Genomic DNA, 19482 nt, shown 5'->3' on the forward strand with positions numbered 1-19482 from the left:
AACTGAAACAAACGTTTAGGGCTCGTTCGATAAACATTCAGGCTAAAACTTTATGACATAAAATTGCACTGCATGATATTATTAGTAGATCAAGAGACATAAGGATTTTGTTTAAAATGTGGTTTATACATAACTATCACAAAACCAAGTGAATCCCACAATTTAACTTCAACCATTGCTAATTTTTCCAACATTAATCAACAATGCCAATTTTTCCATAAAATGGAAAGCTTTCCAACGAATTCGAGTTCAATCACGATTGAAACAAACATTTAGGGCCCAATTGATGACCATTTAAGCCAAAACTGAGCACACCTAAACCATTCCTATTTGTACCAAATGTTAAACAGAAAGCAATCACAAACGTGAGTCACTAAAGTACAGATAGGTTATTGAAATTGAGATGGCAGAAACGAATTATGAATGGAAACATTAATGCCTACAAGTCAGAGGACATTTGAAAGAAATGGCAGAAAAGAATTTGTGCCTCCAAATACTAATTCTTCCCCATAACCTAGAATTTAAAATTACCATTTTGTGCCATTAGGATGTGAAAACTCAAGTGGCAGGTGGCAGCAGTGGTAACAAATTACAATTCTAAATCTAGGAACAGAAACTGGGTGATAATTAACCCAGAATATAAAATCCAAATAAGTTAGAGCAAACTTTACCTCAAATCTTCGCTTCTCTTGTACTTCGGTATTGTGGGGTTGAGTTGTAAATGGTAAATGAAGTCCTGAAAACCGAAGAATGAAAAGCGTTCATTCAGCTGAAGAATGAAAAGCGTTCTTTCAGTTAACTAAAAAGCACTCGTAAACGGAGTGAGACATCTAGTAACCACAAAAATGAACCTTGAAAGCAGACATAAATAAACTTCAACCACAATTACGTTAATAAATTTGGATACAAAGGAAAATTAAATTTACTCAATTTCGATATAAGGAAAATTAATTAATGCTGGAAGAACATTTGTGCCTCAATGGCGTGAGAATTTGTTTGGGCCCAAAATAATAGTTTGGGCCGAGGGTAGGATCACTCTCGGCCCAGGAGGCCAGGCGGCAAAAGGACCATGGATCGGTCAACCCGTGGGAGTCCAAACCTAGGGCGGTTAGGACGAATCCTAGTGCAATGGGGAGTCTCGACGGGATCGGATATCCAGGAAACTAATCCAGCTTAGCTAAGGACTAGGTTCATAGTCCTAGTAGGTGTAGGATTGGTCGAGGTGATCCGGAGATGGAAACCTAGTCCGAGTAGGATGTAAACTCGGACTCAAGGTTCAGTACTATAAATAGGGGACGCTGTGCATCAGGAAAAGCCCCTACAAAATCAATACAAAATTGCCCTGCGCAAACTCTCACAACTTGTGATTTTTTCTTTTTCTTTTTCGTTGACACATCTTCCGTTGGCATCAACAGCACTGTGAAAGCAACCGGTGATATCTTAAGTCGGCATAGATAGCTCTGTCACCGTAGAATCAGCCGATCTCGCAGCATCTTCCGTTGGCATCAACAGCACTACGGCGAGGACGACTGGTTACCTATCCAAGTCTCGGTCGAGAAGGGTTTCCGAATCCTTATTGGTCGAGGTCATCTCATCAGCCTTCTCGGCGAAGTGAGGTGTTACCAGGTTATTGTATTCGGCACGTTGAAAGCCGAATTCGATTCGTGAACTTCGCATTTTAGCAGCCTTGTCTTCAGGCTCTAGAACCCAAGAGGCCGAGAATTGTTCCTTCCTCGCCGCAATCGCAAGACACAAAAGTCATCAGCGCGCTCAACGCAACATCAACAAATTTACTCCTCGGCCGAGCTCGGCCGACGAGTTGGCACGCCCCGCAATCACCGAAGGACGTAGTTAGCTTAGAAAATACTCGGCCTGCGCGCCACGTAGGCTCTGTAGTTTCTAGGGTCAACATTTTGGCACGCCCAGTGGGACCCAGTGCTAAACTACGAAGTTCATGCCAATTGAAACACGATCGGTAAAAAAGAAAACAGCTATGGGAAAGTCGACAGCCGATTTGCCGAGTCAGAGCATAGGACAGAGTGTGCCACAGGCGCAGAACCTCCTTAGCGCTGCGACACCTGAGTCCACGAGCGCGACTCGCCGAGAGAGAGAAGTTAATCTCGGCGGTCAGCCCCGTGGTTTAGAGATCCCCAACAGAAACACGTGCGTTCTCAATGAAGGGATAATAGAGGATTGCGACGAGGATGGTGGTGAAGGATCTGACCCACCAACGAGGTCGTTTCTCCGAAAGCGACTAGACGAGCAGTCTCGGTCAGTCGAGCAGACATTTAGTCGAGGCATCGACAAACTGCATGATGCGATAGTCAGTTCTGCTGAGCGACAGAACAGGTTGCTCGAAATGTTGTTTAGTAAAGTCGGTGGCAGCAGGCCTTCCGATCTTCTCCAGCATTGCCCTCCAGGAAACAATCCGTTACCAATTGTACCGGCCGAACCTATTCCTGCTCGCCCCAAACCAATTGAATTGGAAAAAGGTGGAGGGTCGAACAGCGGGTCAGACGGAACCAACCAGAGGAGTGAAGCAGCACCTGTTGATATGACCGAAGTCCAGCGGATGATTGACTCGGCCATGAAAAAGGGGCCGAAGTTTCCTAAGTTTATCCATTCGTACCCAGCTTACGTGGAAACGTTTGGATACCCTAAAGGCTTCAAGATTCCAGATTTTAGCCTCTTTGCCGGTGAATCGTCCTTATCTTCGTTAGAACACGTGGCTCGTTTTACCGCGCAATGCGGAGATGTTAATAGTGACTTTCATAAGTTACGGCTGTTCAACTTCTCATTGACCGGCTCGGCATTCGCTTGGTACATTAATTTACCCCCCAATTCCGTCCAGAACTGGGAAGAGTTGGTCGAGAAATTCCATGAGCAGTTTTATCGGCCAGGAATGGAGATGTCAGTTTCTTCGTTAGCAAGGATGGCTCAGGCATCTGATGAATCACCAATGGATTATCTTACTAGGTTCAAGTCAGCCAGGAATTGGTGCCGAGTACCTTTACCCGAAGTAGAATTCGTCAGGCTTGCTTTGAACGGATTAGACGTCGAATATAAAAAGAAATTCTTGGGGGCAAATTTTCGGGACATGTACGAATTAGCCCAACATGTCGAACAGTATGACTATTTGCTCCGCGAGGAGAAGGTTTCGAAAACGCCATCTCGGGGGACGCTTTACAAGAATCCTACTGTCAACTATGCGTCCACCGAGGATGAATGTGTTAGTGTGGATGCGGCCGAGATAGTAATAGATAAGCCATACGTTTGCAAGGCGTTGACTCAGGTTGATTCTAGAGAAGTCAAAAGTCGCTCGGCTACCGAAGGAGCATTGAAACCGTCGAAGGTTTACACTTTTGATATTACCAAGGCTGCCGCAATTTTTGACCAACTGTTGTCCGCAAGAATTATCAAGCTTCGGCCTGGTCACAACATTCCTAAGGCCGAAGAGCTTAAGGGAAAGGTGTATTGCAAATATCACAATTCGAGCAAACATACGACAAACAATTGTGTCGTATTTCGTGACAACGTCCAAAGCTGGATTGATAATGGTAAACTGAAATTTCCCGAGAAGAAGATGGGTATTGACGCTGATCCGTTCCCCACGGCAACCGTGAATATGGTCGATGCGTGCCTCCCTAAGGACAAAGGGAAAGGGAAGGCCGAAGTCGTTACGACGCAACGTTTTCGGACTCAGAATTCTCGGCCACGCTTCATGGCCGATTTCCGTTCAAACGCACCACCTACGGCTTTAACAGGACCCGCTGTTGTCAAACCTATGATGGATTATACTACCGATGAAGACAGCGGGACGGCGGTTTTGTGCAGGAAATGTAGAACAAAGGTCGAGAGTGAGCCAGAGGAGAAGCCCCCTTTACTTGGGACGGAACGACCCGTGGCCGCAACCCGGCGGAATGTTGCCAAGATAGGCCAACATCAAGGGGTTTTTGACAGGCTTGGTCCTAAAGTACGGATGGAAGAGATACCCCCGGTCCGGAGACGCCTCGATTTTGATGATTCGTTCTATGACGATGATTACTACAAACGCAATTCTAGCAACTCAGAATCATCGCGGAGCCAGAAAACCTTCAAACCTCCTGAACCTAAAGATCAACGGTGGTATACATATCATTCTTCAAGGGGAGTTTACACGGCACTGTCCAAATCCCAGAAACGTAGGCACCAAAGGATGGATTGCATGGCTCGCCGACGGGCAACCCATGAAACTTCGGTCCCTAAATGGCGGCCGAAGGACACAATTGCTCCCGATGATGAGCGACCAAGTCCCTCTATCATGACAGAGTTGGTTCAAGGGAAACGGTTGGTCGACCGAGATGTTGAAACTACGTTCGAGGAGGCTGATAAACGGATCAAACTTCTTCTTCGGCCAGGGGAGATGAAGGCACGACTCGAGTTTTTCAGACAAGAGGCCGAAAGCAAATTCGCACCGCCAGCTATACAAGAACCTTTGATCAAAATTCGACGGAATTTGCATCCACCATTTCTTGGGGAGGCCTTGGAATATATGCGAGAATTTCATAAGAAGCATTCGGCCAACGATCTGTATGGTTTGCCGAAGGCATGCCAGGACACTATTGATCTGATCCTGACTTGTCCGGATGCCGAGCGAGTCATCCAAAAGACCTCAGATCCAGGATTGAAAGCAAGGTTCCAGCATATCCGAGAAGCTCGTGTCTTTGGATTTGAAGTTGACCCGTACACCGATATCGTTGCAGCTGACCTCCCTTTCTCGATGGAGGACCTTCAGTATTTACGATATCACTTCGAGGTATTTTCGGCTGTTTCTCTCTTCGGCCTTACGGCCGATGAAGTTGCACGTGTCGCACGTCTAGATGCTTATCTCGACATCAGGGATGCCCAGCTCCACTATCAAGAGCAGGTTCAGGCTTTGGCCCCAAGAGCACTGTCAATTTTGACCCTGCCTGAAGCGGTCGCACAGGACCAACAACTCGCTGATGCAGCACCGCCGAATGAAGCCATCACAGAGGAAACAGAGGAGTCTTGTTGTCCAACTTTGACAGCAACGGAATCGTTCGTTGCCGACCAACCGAGCAAGGAGGGTATCGACCCAATGGGCCCATCAGTCCTGGAGAATATGGAAATTAGTATGGTCCATGTGTTACCTGCCGATTTTCAATCACGCACGGCTCAACCAAATTTCCTCGATGGAGATGTGGTTGCCGAAGAACCCGGCCATATTGATTTTGTGTCGGTTGCTGAAGGAGAGTCAGAAACAAAAGATGATGGTTTAAAGGCTGCCTTGGCCGAATTGTTCCCTCGTTCATCGTCGGCCAAGCTTCAACATTTAAAGCCATTGTATGTGACGGCCCACATTGAGGGGTATCCAGTTTCTAAAGTTTTTGTCGACTGTGGGGCTACCGTCAATATCATGCCCCTGAACATCATGAAGGCCTTACGCCGTTCGAATGACGAGCTTATTCCGTCAGGAATCACAATGAGTAGTTTCGTCGGCGACAAATCCCAAACCAAAGGGGTACTTCCGTTAACCGTCAATATTGCTGGTCGCACCCACATGACCGCCTTTTTCGTGGTTGATTCCAAAACCGAGTATAATGCATTGCTCGGCCGAGATTGGATCCATCAAACCAGCTGTATTCCTTCTCCGTTGTATCAAGTGCTTGTCTTTTGGGACGGCAAATCGGTCACTGTTCATCCGGCCGATAGCCAACCCTTCGAAGCTAACATGATCCAAGCCCGGTATTATGATGACCACGTAGGCTACATTACATTGCAAGGCTTCAATGAAGACGGACGGCCGACTCGGATTTCGGTTCAGAAAGCTATCGAGGTTGGCGCCGAGACTGTCCACCAGGATTCGGCGAGACTCGGATTGGCCAATTTTCTCCCCGAGTCTGATGTCTGACACAGACCAGGACAAACGTAGGGTCGCGGTTTCATCTACGATGGAACGACTGCTGGCCCATTGGTATACTATATCTCGGCAACCGAATTCAGGCGTTAACCTCGTCGAATTCCTTGCCGAAGAGGATCCTGGTCCTGCCCTATCTTTTGATCAAGTTCGAGCCGCCCCGGCCGAGCTCGAGGATTATCGGCCCCAAGTTAAGGACCCCCTAGAAGAAATTAATGTTGGGACGGCCGGTGACCCACGGCCTGTGTTTGTTAGCGCTTTACTTCCTCAACAAATGAAGGACGAGTTGCAGGCCTTGCTTACGGAATTCAAAGATTGTTTTGCTTGGAGCTATCATGAAATGCCCGGTTTAGATCGTGCTCTGGTCGAGCATGAATTACGTATTAAGCCCGGATTCAAGCCTTTCCGTCAGCCACCTCGTCGATTCTCGACCGAAGTACAACTCAGTATCAAGGTCGAACTAGTTCGGCTTTTGAAAGCCGGATTTATTCGGACAGCTCGATATGTCGAATGGTTGGCGAATATTGTTCCTGTATTAAAGAAAAGTGGTGCACTGCGCATCTGCACCGATTTTCGAAATCTGAATCTGGCAACGCCCAAAGATGAGTATACAATGCCGATTTCAGATTTGTTAATCGATGCCGCGGCGAATCATGTGATCTTGTCCTTTATGGATGGACATGCCGGGTACAACCAAATATTTATTGCCGAAGCCGATGTGCACAAAACTGCTTTCCGTTGCCCGGGGGCACTCGGCACTTACGAATGGGTTGTCATGCCATTCGGCCTCAAGAATGCCGGCGCCACGTACCAACGGGCGATGAACACCATCTTCCATGATTTAATTGGCACCATCGTCGAAGTTTATATCGATGATGTTGTCGTCAAATCTAAACGCCGACAGACACATCTGGACGATCTCAGACAGGCTTTCCTCCGCATGCGTCAGCACAACCTCAAGATGAATCCTGCGAAGTGTGCCTTCGGTGTATCGGCCGGGAATTTTCTTGGTTTTCTCGTACATCATCGTGGGATTGAAGTCGATGAGAATAAGGCTCGCGCAATCATCAATGCTCCACCCCCAACAACGAAGAAGCAATTACAATCCTTACTCGGCCAGATCAATTTTTTACGTCGATTTATTGCTAATTCGGCAGGTAAGATGAAAGCGTTTTCTACACTTTTGAAGCTCAAGGACTCAGATAAGTTCGTGTGGAATGAGGAGCATCAGGCGGCGTTTACACAGATCAAGGTTTCTCTCACAAATCCACCTGTCCTGGTCCCTCCTCGGCGCGGTAAGCCTCTCAAGCTATACATTTCGGCGGCCGAGGAGTCCATTGGTTGCCTTCTCGCGCAAGACAACGATGCCGGACGAGAACAGGCTATCTTCTACCTCAGCCGTAATCTGAGTCATCCGGAGATCAATTATTCCGCCGTTGAGAAGCTCTGTCTCGCCGTATTCTTCGCTGCATCCAAGCTTCGGCATTACATGCTCCCGTCGGTCACCCAAGTCATTGCCCAGACCGACGTTATCCGGTACATGCTTACCCGGCCAATTGTGAAGGGCCGAATTGGGAAATGGACGATGGCGTTGTCCGAGTTCAGTTTGCAATACGTGCCGCAAAAAGCTGTGAAGGGACAGGCATTGGCCGATTTCCTTGCCCAGCACCCTTCGCCTTACGGGTTTGGGAGTGCTGACGTCGAAATCGGCATGGTGGTGACCCGCGACAACTATTGGACGATGTATTTCGATGGTTCTAGTACTTCGTCCTCGGCCGGCGCAGGCATCGTCATTCAATCTCCCCACAACGATCGTTGGTATTTTTCGCTCAAATTGGATTTCGACTGCACCAATAATCAGGCCGAATACGAGGCGCTGGTCATTGGTCTGGGCCTCCTTCTTGACTTACACGCCACTCGTGTCCTCGTCCTCGGGGATTCTGAATTAGTGATTAACCAAATTAATGGATCTTTTCGCTGCATGAGTTGTACTCTGGCGCCTTACCACATGGTCGCCAGCTATTTGGCCGAGTCTTTTGACGGTGTTACATTCGAGCATGTTTCTCGGGTTCATAATACCGACGCAGACGAGTTGGCTCAAATCGCCTCCAGTGCACAACTCCTGGGGGGCAAGCTAGGCCGGGAGATACCAATATTACGACAATTATACCCGGCCTTGGTTGATCAGCAAATCCTCCGTCGAGACAATGTGATACGCACCAGGGTCATGTCCCTGCCTTCGTTGTTAGATCGGCAGGACTCTATAGAAATTTGCGCGGCCGAGGCAGTACCAGATGATTGGAGAAAGCCCATTATGCAGTACCTTGACAATCCTAACGGAAAACATAGTCGCAGGACACGGGTTCACGCCACGAATTATGTCACGTACCAGAACGAGTTGTACCGAAAGGGCGAAGATGGTTTGTTATTGCTATGCCTCGGCCCCCAAGAGAGTGCTCGAGCGATCGCAGAGGTTCATGAAGGGGTATGCGGAGCTCACCAGTCTGGACGAAAAATGCGATGGCTACTCCGACGACACGGTTATTTTTGGCCGAGAATACTGAAAGATTGTATCGAGTTTGCACGAGGATGCGTGCAGTGCCAAATCCACGGGCCTATACAAAGGGTCCCGGCCGAATCACTACATTCGGTCATTAAGCCGTGGCCGTTTAGAGGATGGGCCATGGATGTAATCGGCAAAATCATGCCGACTTCCGGAGCTGCTAAGCATGCATGGATAATGGTCGCAACTGATTACTTCACTAAGTGGGTCGAAGCAAAATCATATGCCGAGTTAACATCTAAAGAAGTTTGCGATTTCGTGGAGGAACACATTGTGACCCGATTCGGTGTTCCAGAAACGATCATAACTGACAATGGAACAATCTTCACAGCCGAAAGGTTCAAAGAATACACGGCCAATTTAAAAATTCGGCTGGAACAGTCCACACCGTATTATCCACAGGCGAATGGGCAGGCCGAAGCAAGTAATAAAGTGTTGATCGGCATCCTCGAAAAAATAATAAAAGAAAGGCCTGGCATGTGGCATTTGAAGTTAAACGAGGCATTATGGGCATACCGAACGTCGCCCCGATCGGCGACTGCAACAACCCCATACGCATTAACCTACGGACACGATGCGGTGCTACCAGTCGAGTTGAGCATAAATTCGTTGCGATTAATTGAACAAAGTAGTTTGTTTAGCGCCGAATATAATCAGTCCATGAGACAGGGACTGGAAGATTTGGAAGAGGCACGACTTGATGCTTATAACTTACTGGTGGTACAAAAACAGATTGCCGAGCGAGCCTATAATCAGAAGGTGCGACAGAAAACGTTCGGCGAGGGTGAATTGGTGTGGCAAACGGTGTTGCCCATAGGATTAAAAGATCCTAGGTTCGGCAAGTGGTCGCCGAATTGGGAAGGGCCGTTCATTGTGCATAAAGTATACGGCAAAGGGGCGTATCATCTTAAAGACCGGACTGGAGTAGTTCACAAATTACCAATTAATGGGAAGTTCTTGAAGAAATACTATCCGGTCACATGGGAAATGCGTGAATAAATAATTGTTGTACCAGTACAAAAAAAATCATTCCATTAAGATTGATAGGTATTACAAAAATGATTAGGTCGAATACATTCAAGGAGACGAGGGAAGAAGAGTGCTGAGCAGAGCCTTCAATTCCAACCACCGCATGTCGGCCATGATGACTTCGGCTTGCCGATTCTTTTTGTCCAGCTTCAGCTGCTCGACCCGTTTTTTGGCCGCCGCATACTCAGTTAGGCGATCCTTCCCACCTGACTCGAAGTCCCTCGCAAGCTCAGAAGCAATGGCCGACCGGCGTTTTGCTAGTTCGGCCATCTGACGGTCGAGCTCGGCCATCTGACGGTCGAGCTCGGCTAACGCTTCTCCTTTTGCCCGTAGATCGTCAATCTTCGGACGGAGGGTGTTTTGAACGGCCGTGGCGGCTTGCAGGTCTTGTTCGGCCTTCAGCGCAGTCTGGAAGATACTAAATGTCTCCCGAACGCGCTCCAAGGCAGACGATGCCCGAACAATGGCATCTCCGCTCAGGCGACCGTCGGCTCCAAGGTCGTTCAGACACACGCCGAGCAGATCAAGACCGTTGCGTTCAAGTACTTGCGAAGATGAGAGCGACAGGACTTCCCGCAACTGGGTTAAGGCGCTTGGATCGACAGCCTCAGTCGGAGCGGCCGAAGGGCCGGACTCTGCAGTCGTGCTGGAAAGGAGGGCTTTGAATTCAACCTCCCATGAAGCCTGCACGAATAGACAAGGTTAAGCTTAGAGGAAGTCATGACAAGAATAGCAAAAAGGCGTCATTTTTTTAACCTGCCGAGAGGAGACCTCGGCCATGTCCCCAGGATCGTTGCTCGAACCTAAAGAACTCAATGGCCGAGCCCAGTGTCTCAGATTGCTTCTCACTTCACGCGGCCTATGGAAGTTATCTACGTTTGATGGCCACTGAGGCGGCCAGGAAATATAGATAACGCCCTTCGGCGCATAGAATTGACGGTGAAAAGAATGTACAGGCACCTGACATTTAGTATTTTCCTTGTTTAGAATTCTAAAGCAGAAAAGCAATCAGGAGGAGACAATTGAAGGTACTTACAAAAGCCGAGGTAACCTCTTGTGGAGGAATGTGGAAGCCTTGGTCTTGAGGATGGACCGGCGATTCCGCCGTGGCCTCGGGTTCCTCGAGCAGCCGTTTGCCACGGTCGGCTGCCGATGGGCCGACTGGCGCAGCTGCTTCAGAGGAGGCAGGGACGTCCTGGTCCTGAGAAGGAACGAGAGGTTCGGCCACCGGGGTTGGTTCCTCGACCGTGCGCTTGCCACGATTAGCCGAGGAGGGGCCGGTTTGAACCGCCATCTCGGATACTGGAGGAGGTTGTCGACGAGTATGAGGACGATGCGCCAGCGGGACCTCGTCGCTCCCCTCACTCTCTTCCAACACGAGGACCGAGGGCGTTGGATTCTTGGGAGAGGTTCCCTCGGTCGTAGAAACCGCCTGTTGTGAGACAGGTGCCTTCTCGATAGAGGGAGGGACAATTGATGCGCCGGCCACAAAGGCAGGCCGCGCTGGGGCCGTCTCTGCGGCCAAAGCCGACTGTTTCTCGACCCCAGAATGACCGGCGGCGGGAGAAGGGGAAGCACTGGGAGTCGTCGTGTGACTGGAGATAACGTGGATCTCCGGTGCACCTTTCTTCGCCATTTGTTTAACCCGCTTAGCAGGCGGGGAAGGCTCGACAGCCGGCTCGGCCTCTTGGCGAGGCCGTTTGATCAGCACGGCCCTACCAGCGGGTTTGTCCTTTTGGGCCACGACCGATTTTTTCCCGGCCGTGGCAGCGGCAACTGCCTCCGTCGTTCTCAAAGGCCGATTACCTAAAAAGATAAAGACAATTCAGTAAGGCAAATCAATATGCAAGGTTGATGGAAAGGAGGAAAGTGGAACAGGTACCTTGAGGATGAGGGGCCGAGGCCTTCTTAGGCCGGTCACCGAAGAGTCTGCTAAGCACCTCTCCGGCCGGCGCACCAAAGAATTCCTGGGTGTATTTCTCCCACCATTCACCAAAGGTGTCGGTGCAATGGGTTTCCGGGGTGGCAGGTCGAAGGCGGAATTTTTGGCAGCGCTCTTGGAACTCCCTCACGGCGGTTCTACACTCCTTCTCAGAGGAACGAGGTTCGCGTCCACGGCTTAGGACCGTTCGGGAGGAGAGAAGGGGGATAGGGCAGCCCTGAAGGTAGCCGAGCTGTCGGGCAAGGAAGTTCGGATGATATACTTCCCAACCTGACCGTTTCCCATCACAACCGAGAGGGAGGTCGCGGGCAAGCACAAACGCCCCCCAGGTCTGACGAAGATCGGCATCTTCCTCTGCGCTCCATGGGGAGGTAGGCAGCCTGATGGAGGAAGGGTAGTCTCGACGACGACATATTAGGAACTCGTCGTTGGAGAAGTCGTCAAGAGCGAAGAGGTACCGAAATACCTCTTCGGCTTGATGGGGAGGTGTCGGTCGAGAGGCCAGTTGAGGCCCAAGCGCCTCTGTTGGTGAGAATTCAGCTATGGCCGGCCGAAGGGAGGCAAAGTATACCTGCAACCAGAGTTGGAAGACCCAGAGAGGACCATTCTGGTGTGGGTCGACCTTGTGGAGGGTCGCCTCGGCCAGGCAGCGGAAAAGTTGGGCGAGAATGTTGGAACTCAGTGCCAAGACGTGACCACTAGCCAGGGCTTCGGCTACCGGCATGTTCTCGACCAAACACTTGTTTGACTTGGTACAACAAATGTATTTGTTGTACCAGTAGAAGAGGAAGGCTTCATGCTCTCCCTCTCGCAGGTCCTCTTCTCCTCGGCCGGCGAAGTGGAGATAGAGGGTGTTGTAATTACAGAAGTTCTTGTGGAGCTTCTGAATATCTTCCTTCGACGGGATATGACCGTCACGGTTCAAGGTCTCGGAGGCCCGACGGTCGAAGAGCGTTTTCAGGTCGATATTCGACGGATGCCCAGAGAGGGTCGCGTCGACAGGGATCCCGGTCGCCGAAGTCCCCAGAATGGCAGTGATATCCAGGATGGTGGGACCAATGGGACCCAGAGGAAGGACCATTGTGTTGGTGGCCGAGCACCAGAAGCACAGAGCGGCTTGGAGAAGCTCCTTGTCGGGGACAATTTCCATAGACGAAAGGAGGATGGCGTCGTAGATGCCAAGGGCCTTCCATTGCTCGCCGAAGAGTCGTTCCATTCGAACGACCCAGGCTGCCCAGGATGTGGTCGTCGAGGGCCAGAAGCCCTGGGGTTTAGCCGCATCCCATCGCGACCATTCAAACCCTTGAAGCAAGGGTGTTAGGCAGTGCTCCTGTAGAAGGCCGATGATAGTCGGCGGTATTGTAGCCTTGAAGAGAGGACCCAGGATTTGGTACTGGGTGCTCATGTCGTTTTCAAACCGGATGGTCTTGATCGAGCTCCGATCAAAAATCTTCTGATGTTGGTCACATTCCCTGGAAAGCTTGGAGATGAAGGACGCCATTGTGAGAAAGAAGCACGGAGTAAAAGGGTTGTCTGGGTTGGGGACTTAAAGACGAAGACTTGGAATAAGGGAAATGCACTAGAAATCAACGGCAGAGGATTTCAGGAGGTTTGAGAGCGTAAAGGTACAAATGAGGGAATTTCGGTATTTATAGAGTTATAGGGGGAAGAGCAATCGTTCGAAATTCAAAACAAAGGGCAAAATCGACCGAAGGAATTGTCGATCATGATGAACATTTGGGAAATGCGGTTGAGAAGACCGAAGGTCAGGGTTTTGGGGGCGCAGGATTGCGTGTGACGGCGAAATTAATAACGAAAGACGGTTCGACGCCCGCACGATGACAAGTGGGCTCACGGACTGAGGTAGTGGCTCGCGGATTGAGATAGTGGTCATGATGGCAAGACGGTTCAGGCTGCCGCACGCCTTAGACGTCATTACGGGGGATTGGCCATGTTAGAAGACGCCACGTGGCGAGTGGGTTAGCAGGTTCAAGATCGTGCGATCGTGCTCAATAAATGCGCCTTGGAACTCGGGTATTAGGATCCTGAGTGGTAGATTCGCTTCTTCAAGGCCGAAACTCGGCCGAAGGTTTCAGGCCGAGGACCTCAGAAGCGAGGGGGCAATGTTTGGGCCCAAAATAATAGTTTGGGCCCAAAATAATAGTTTGGGCCGAGGGTAGGATCACTCTCGGCCCAGGAGGCCAGACGGCAAAAGGACCATGGATCGGTCAACCCGTGGGAGTCCAAACCTAGGGCGGTTAGGACGAATCCTAGTGCAATGGGGAGTCTCGACGGGATCGGATATCCAGGAAACTAATCCAGCTTAGCTAAGGACTAGGTTCATAGTCCTAGTAGGTGTAGGATTGGTCGAGGTGATCCGGAGATGGAAACCTAGTCCGAGTAGGATGTAAACTCGGACTCAAGGTTCAGTACTATAAATAGGGGACGCTGTGCATCAGGAAAAGCCCCTACAAAATCAATACAAAATTGCCCTACGCAAACTCTCACAACTTGTGATTTTTTCTTTTTCTTTTTCGCTGACACATCTTCCGTTGGCATCAACAGCACTGTGAAAGCAACCGGTGATATCTTAAGTCGGCATAGATAGCTCTGTCACCGTAGAATCAGCCAATCTCGCAGCATCTTCCGTTGGCATCAACAGCACTACGGCGAGGACGACTGGTTACCTATCCAAGTCTCGGTCGAGAAGGGTTTCCGAATCCTTATTGGTCGAGGTCATCTCATCAGCCTTCTCGACGAAGTAAGGTGTTACCAGGTTATTGTATTCGGCACGTTGAAAGCCGAATTCGGTTCGTGAACTTCGCATTTTAGCAGCCTTGTCTTCAGGCTCTAGAACCCAAGAGGCCGAGAATTGTTCCTTCCTCGGCCGCAATCGCAAGACACAGAAGTCATCAGCGCGCTCAACGTAACATCAACAAATTTACTCCTCGGCCGAGCTCGGCCGACGAGTTGGCACGCCCCGCAATCACCGAAGGACGTAGTTAGCTTAGAAAATACTCGGCCTGCGCGCTACGTAGGCTCTGTAGTTTCTAGGGTCAACAGAATTACTCAAAACAAACATTGTGATGTGCAAACGGAAAATGACCATGCTCACCAACGTATATTTGGTGACAGAAAACTTATACAGAAAATGACCATGCTCTCCAAGTCCAACCTACGCGTTGGCATTCTCCTTTCCACTTCTCTATATGTGATGTGTAAACCACATTGGTTGTCCGACTAAGACATATAGGGAAAAAAATTCGGTGCTTAATTAAATAATTTTTGCATGAGTTGTTAATTATAGTAGGTCTAATTCTAATTTTAAAAATCTCAACCCCAAGTATAAATAACATCAGTGAAAAATTAGGTACATGGGGAATCGTGTAGTTAAACAGATTATTAATGGCTATAAGTTAGAGGACATTTGAAAGAAATGGTAGAAAAGAATTTGTGCCTCTAAATACTAATGCTTCCCCATAACCTCGAATTTGCACTCACACTCCTCACTCATCACTCAAACAGAAGATTAGATTAGAGTTTATTAGATTTTCAGGCTCTACGTGAGTGACTCTGTGTGAGGTGTGTCATCAGAGCATGCATCCACTCCATTGACATTTTATGCATATATATATATATATTCGAAAATTTGAAGTATCTTATTTGTCAACAAACAGAGGAAGCAAGCATACATAATCCTTAAATACTTGTTGATTGCAGGGCAAGCAAGCATCATATTAGTATAAAAAAAGGTCGTACCCAGTGCACAAGGCTCCCGCTTTACGCAGGGTCTGGGAGAGGTGAATGTCGGCTAGCCTTACCCCCATTTATGGAAAGGCTGCTCCCAAGTCTCGAACCCGAGACCTACCGCCCATGGGCTACATAATATCCTTAATTTAACCCAATTTTAAATGACTCAAACCTTTCCTCCATACATCTTAATAAATTAAGTTTCTATTAATTCTGGTGTATTTTGATTTTCCCTCTCTTTGTTTGATTTCAGCTCTAGTAGAACATGCTTTGTTATATTAGATACGTCTGCTCAAAAGGAGGCGGCTAGAGCCTATAAACGCTTATAAAGAAGATATTCCATAAAGTTTCCATGTTGAGTTATGATCAAGGCAGAGTTAGAGTCATATCAGGATCACTACAGGTTCTGGGAAAGGATTGCCAAAAGAAAGCATGCATAACTTCTCCTACAATTACCTAAGCATCCTATTAATATATGTGACATGTTACAGATACTACAATCTGGGTGCCCGAAAATATGTTATTGCTGCAGAAATAATTTATGTAAGCCAGTTGCAGCTACAATTTGAGGAAATATACAAAGCCTAATAAAAAAGTTCGTAACTTCAAATTATCTTATCATACAATTTGGTGGAGCAAAAACTAAAACTACCAACATCAATATGCAATGTTAGTCAGAAAACAACTATTTCATATTCATAACCATTAACCTCTAATGCTCTGAGCAATCTTAACGTTAGCCTGCAAATTATCCGACCCCTACCCTGCGGAGGTATTATATGATTAATTTGTCAACCAAATAGAGATCACTTCACCTGACATCAACCAATAAGAAATACCACTTGTTAAAAAAAAAAAAAAACCAATACCTGTGCTCTCTTTTTGTGATATCGCATTGCAATTTTGACACCGTAATATCATAAAACGTCGAGCAAATGAATGAATGTGCACTTCCAATCAAACATCCAATCCTTTGTCATATATCTGCATGATAAAAATGTAAACTACCCACTGTAGGGGCGATTGGGAGAAACGAAAAAGCAAAAAAGAAAGAAAAATCACAAGGAATTATTAACTTTTGGATTCACAAGTAAACTTAAATCAACAAACAAAACCAATACCTCTGATATTTTTCGTGTTTGAAAACAAAGCATAAACCCTAAACAATTATTCCCCTCACCATAGCCTTGTTGTTTTGGTATATGTTTACACTGAGAAGGAAAGGAAAGAGCATCATGATAAATTTAGTCCCAATTTAATCCCAATATACTGGGAACGATTATAATAGTACAGATTAAATAAACGCACAATCAAAGAAAATCAAAGGTTATTTTTGGATAGAAAAAATAAAAAATAAAAAATTAACAGGAATTAGAAAAATTAACATACTCTTTACCCTAAACTGGAGTAAAAATCGTCCACCGATAAATGATTTCAATAGTCTATCATCCTTTTCGACCACAAAATTTTCCAGAGCTTCAATTAACTTTGTAGTCTGAATTCATTTTGTTAAATATTTTCATCCTGGAAAGAAAAAATTAAACAGAGCAACATTCCCAAATTAAAGACACAAAAAAAGAACCCAAATTAAAATCTTGGGTTAAAACCCTAGTTCTTGAAATTGGGTACCTGGAGAACATGGCAATGAAGGTGACGGCGGAGGCGGAGAATGGCAGAAACTAAGAACGGCAAAAAAGAGAATCGAAAAGCACAGAAAAAGCGGAGAAGAAGTCGAACTGCAGCGATGATGATGGACGCATGGGCTAGGAGGTATATTTCTAAATGAATGGCATAGTCGTAATCAAAGTGAAATCAACCCAAAATTACTGTAGTTGATAAATTTTAACAACTTTCTGGAAAATATATTCAGGCATCAAAATTTTCAAATTTTCCAAAAAGTTGATAAGATTTATGTTTGGTAGGAAGATAAACCAGAAGCCTATGTGAAACAGTAAAAGTAATAGATACGCATTGAAAAGCCGATTGAATCCAATCAAAAGAGAGAAGCTTACCCGCAATCTGCTTCAATGCAATGTACCGACTCCCAGCCATCACCAGTCTCCAGGAACTTATACAAAATAACAACTTTGGTCAGAGTTCAGAAAAAGTGATAGGAATAAAAAGCTCAGTTCTGTTTTTAAAATGTTTAGAAAGAATAAAAGAGTACCTTTAGAAGAATGACTGATTTGAGTTGAATAATGTAATAATCAGCTACCCCATCACCACCATTCTAAGTAAATTACAGATTTAAACATAATATGTCAGAACTTGCGCATAATTTAAACTAATTGACTACAACAAATGGTACTTTAAAAAAGTTACAAATACGCATGTATGAATATGAAGAACACTTCAAACTTAGAGATGAATTGTCTTCTTTTTTTTCTTTTTGAACTACAAATTAACAAGTAATTCAGTTTAATAAAAAGTAAGAGAGGAAAATAGAATAAATTGTGCGTAATTCATTTAAGAATGGGAAAAAGGGAAAAAACATACCAATATTTGGAATATGAGAAATCTTGTGCCATTCCGGGCCGCTCTCCTCGTTGCATCTCTCTTTTAGAACGGAACAATTACAAATGTCTATTGTTTTTAATTTGGTGAGGCATTTCATAGCTTCAGCTGTAGGAAAATAGTTCAGATTCATGCATCTGTCTATACATAGGGACTGAAGAGATGCAAAGTTCCCCAACCACTCGGGAGATAAGAAAAGGTTTAGCTTCTATCTGATTTCAATTATACAATTGACCGCTGTGGTTGAATATAATCATATTATCATTAAATCCCAATAAAAACAATAACTCTGAGAACTAAAGTTTTGAAGAAAAGGGGTTGTATCACTGTCCATCAAGTTTACAAATCAAGGAAATAAACAATTTACAATTTAACACAATGGGTTTTATTTATTACTGATTAATAGAACTCTACCAAATTCATACTCATATATAATCAGAATTTGGCCTTAAAGAGTCATAAATTCAATAACACATTAATCGAAATTCAGTTCCAAAAATAAAAATAGTTTAGAGAATTGAAGAATAGAAGAAAAGGTGTTGTACTTGTGTTCATGAAACTGGTGTAGGAGAGAGAGATTATCAGTCACTGCCTTCTCTGCAAAACTCAGAAACCTTCCCAGCTGGAGCCATGGCTCTCGAACTTAACCCTCAAGCCTTTGGCCGGTACTGCTCTGCAAAAACAAAAGCAGGAAAATTTAATAATTTCAAATTTGGTCATAACCCACCAAATTAATTTACAATCACAAACAAAAAAACAAAGGAAGAAAATAATGAGTTAAGTGGGACAAACAACAAAGAAGGGAGAATCCACTTTACCAGCGAGGTCCAGGCGTCGGAGATGTTCCTGGGTTTGAAGGTTTGTAGTTCATCTCCTCAGCAATTTCGTACCATTGATACACCTGAGTATTGAGAGAGCTTCAGATAATACTATTCCATTCCACATGTAATTATAAACTACAATCATATAATTTCTCAGAATAAAAATCAATGCGACTAAAAACAAGGGGGCCCCAAAACAAATGGTATATATCAACTTTGATGATTTCTCTTATTTTCCCTCTCTTTCTCAGCAACCAAACAGCAATCGAAAATTACCAAAAACTGAAAAAATTGAAGTACCTGGGCCAGTTGCATTGCCTGGGTTGCCATCTCCACTTGGTGAAAAAAAATTAAGGGCGGGCATTTTCGGGGCACCTAAACCCTTCATCCACAAACCACAATGTAAGTTAAAAATCAACAAAATAATTTGAGATTGCATTAATCCGTTGAAAAAAATATGCTAGAGTGCAGCAGCCCAACCCGCCTGTTTTGCAGATATGAGACGGAGAGAGATGAGAAGAATTAATGCAAAACCCAGCCCAACAAACGTGAGAGCTGATCCCAGGCCCAAATGCAGCAGCCAAACCAGCCTGTTTTGGGTGAAGCACAGCCCACACACACGATGGCACAACCGTAATTAATGCAAATTCGTATCCCAATTTCATAAGCAATATCAATACTTCAGTTTCAATCCCAACTTTAGACTTAAGTAATATGCATCTGGATAAATCTAATCAAAAGAGAGAAGCTTACCATGAATCTGGTCCGATGCAACTTCAAACAATTGGGAATTGCCGTTACTCACCATTAGCCCCAACCCAATATGCCCTCCGAACTCTGAAGGGACAAATAAAAAATAACAACTTTGTTGAATGCCAGAGTTCACAAAAAATGTTAAGAAAGATCAGTTCTTTTCTTAGAAGGTTTAGGAAGAAAAAAAGTGACT

General features: G+C 46.1%; 2 long non-coding RNA genes across 2 annotated transcripts; both read right to left on the reverse strand.

Moving 5' to 3' along the window:
- Nucleotides 1-235: 235 nt before the first annotated feature.
- On the reverse strand, nt 236-14693 carry LOC139189998 (uncharacterized). Its single transcript, XR_011573931.1, has 3 exons — nt 14567-14693; nt 672-736; nt 236-326 (listed from the first exon to the last, which is right to left on the reverse strand). It is a non-coding gene; the product is annotated as an uncharacterized lncRNA (long non-coding RNA).
- A 2136-nt stretch (nt 14694-16829) lies between these two features.
- Nucleotides 16830-19430, reverse strand: LOC139189997 (uncharacterized). Its single transcript, XR_011573930.1, has 9 exons — nt 19290-19430; nt 19017-19126; nt 18837-18918; nt 18534-18616; nt 18261-18388; nt 17698-17823; nt 17369-17431; nt 17214-17269; nt 16830-16964 (listed from the first exon to the last, which is right to left on the reverse strand). It is a non-coding gene; the product is annotated as an uncharacterized lncRNA (long non-coding RNA).
- Nucleotides 19431-19482: the final 52 nt, after the last annotated feature.

The sequence above is a fragment of the Malus domestica genome, chromosome 12 (genome assembly GCF_042453785.1).
Source record: "Malus domestica chromosome 12, GDT2T_hap1".
NCBI classification, from domain to species: Eukaryota; Viridiplantae; Streptophyta; class Magnoliopsida; order Rosales; family Rosaceae; genus Malus; species Malus domestica.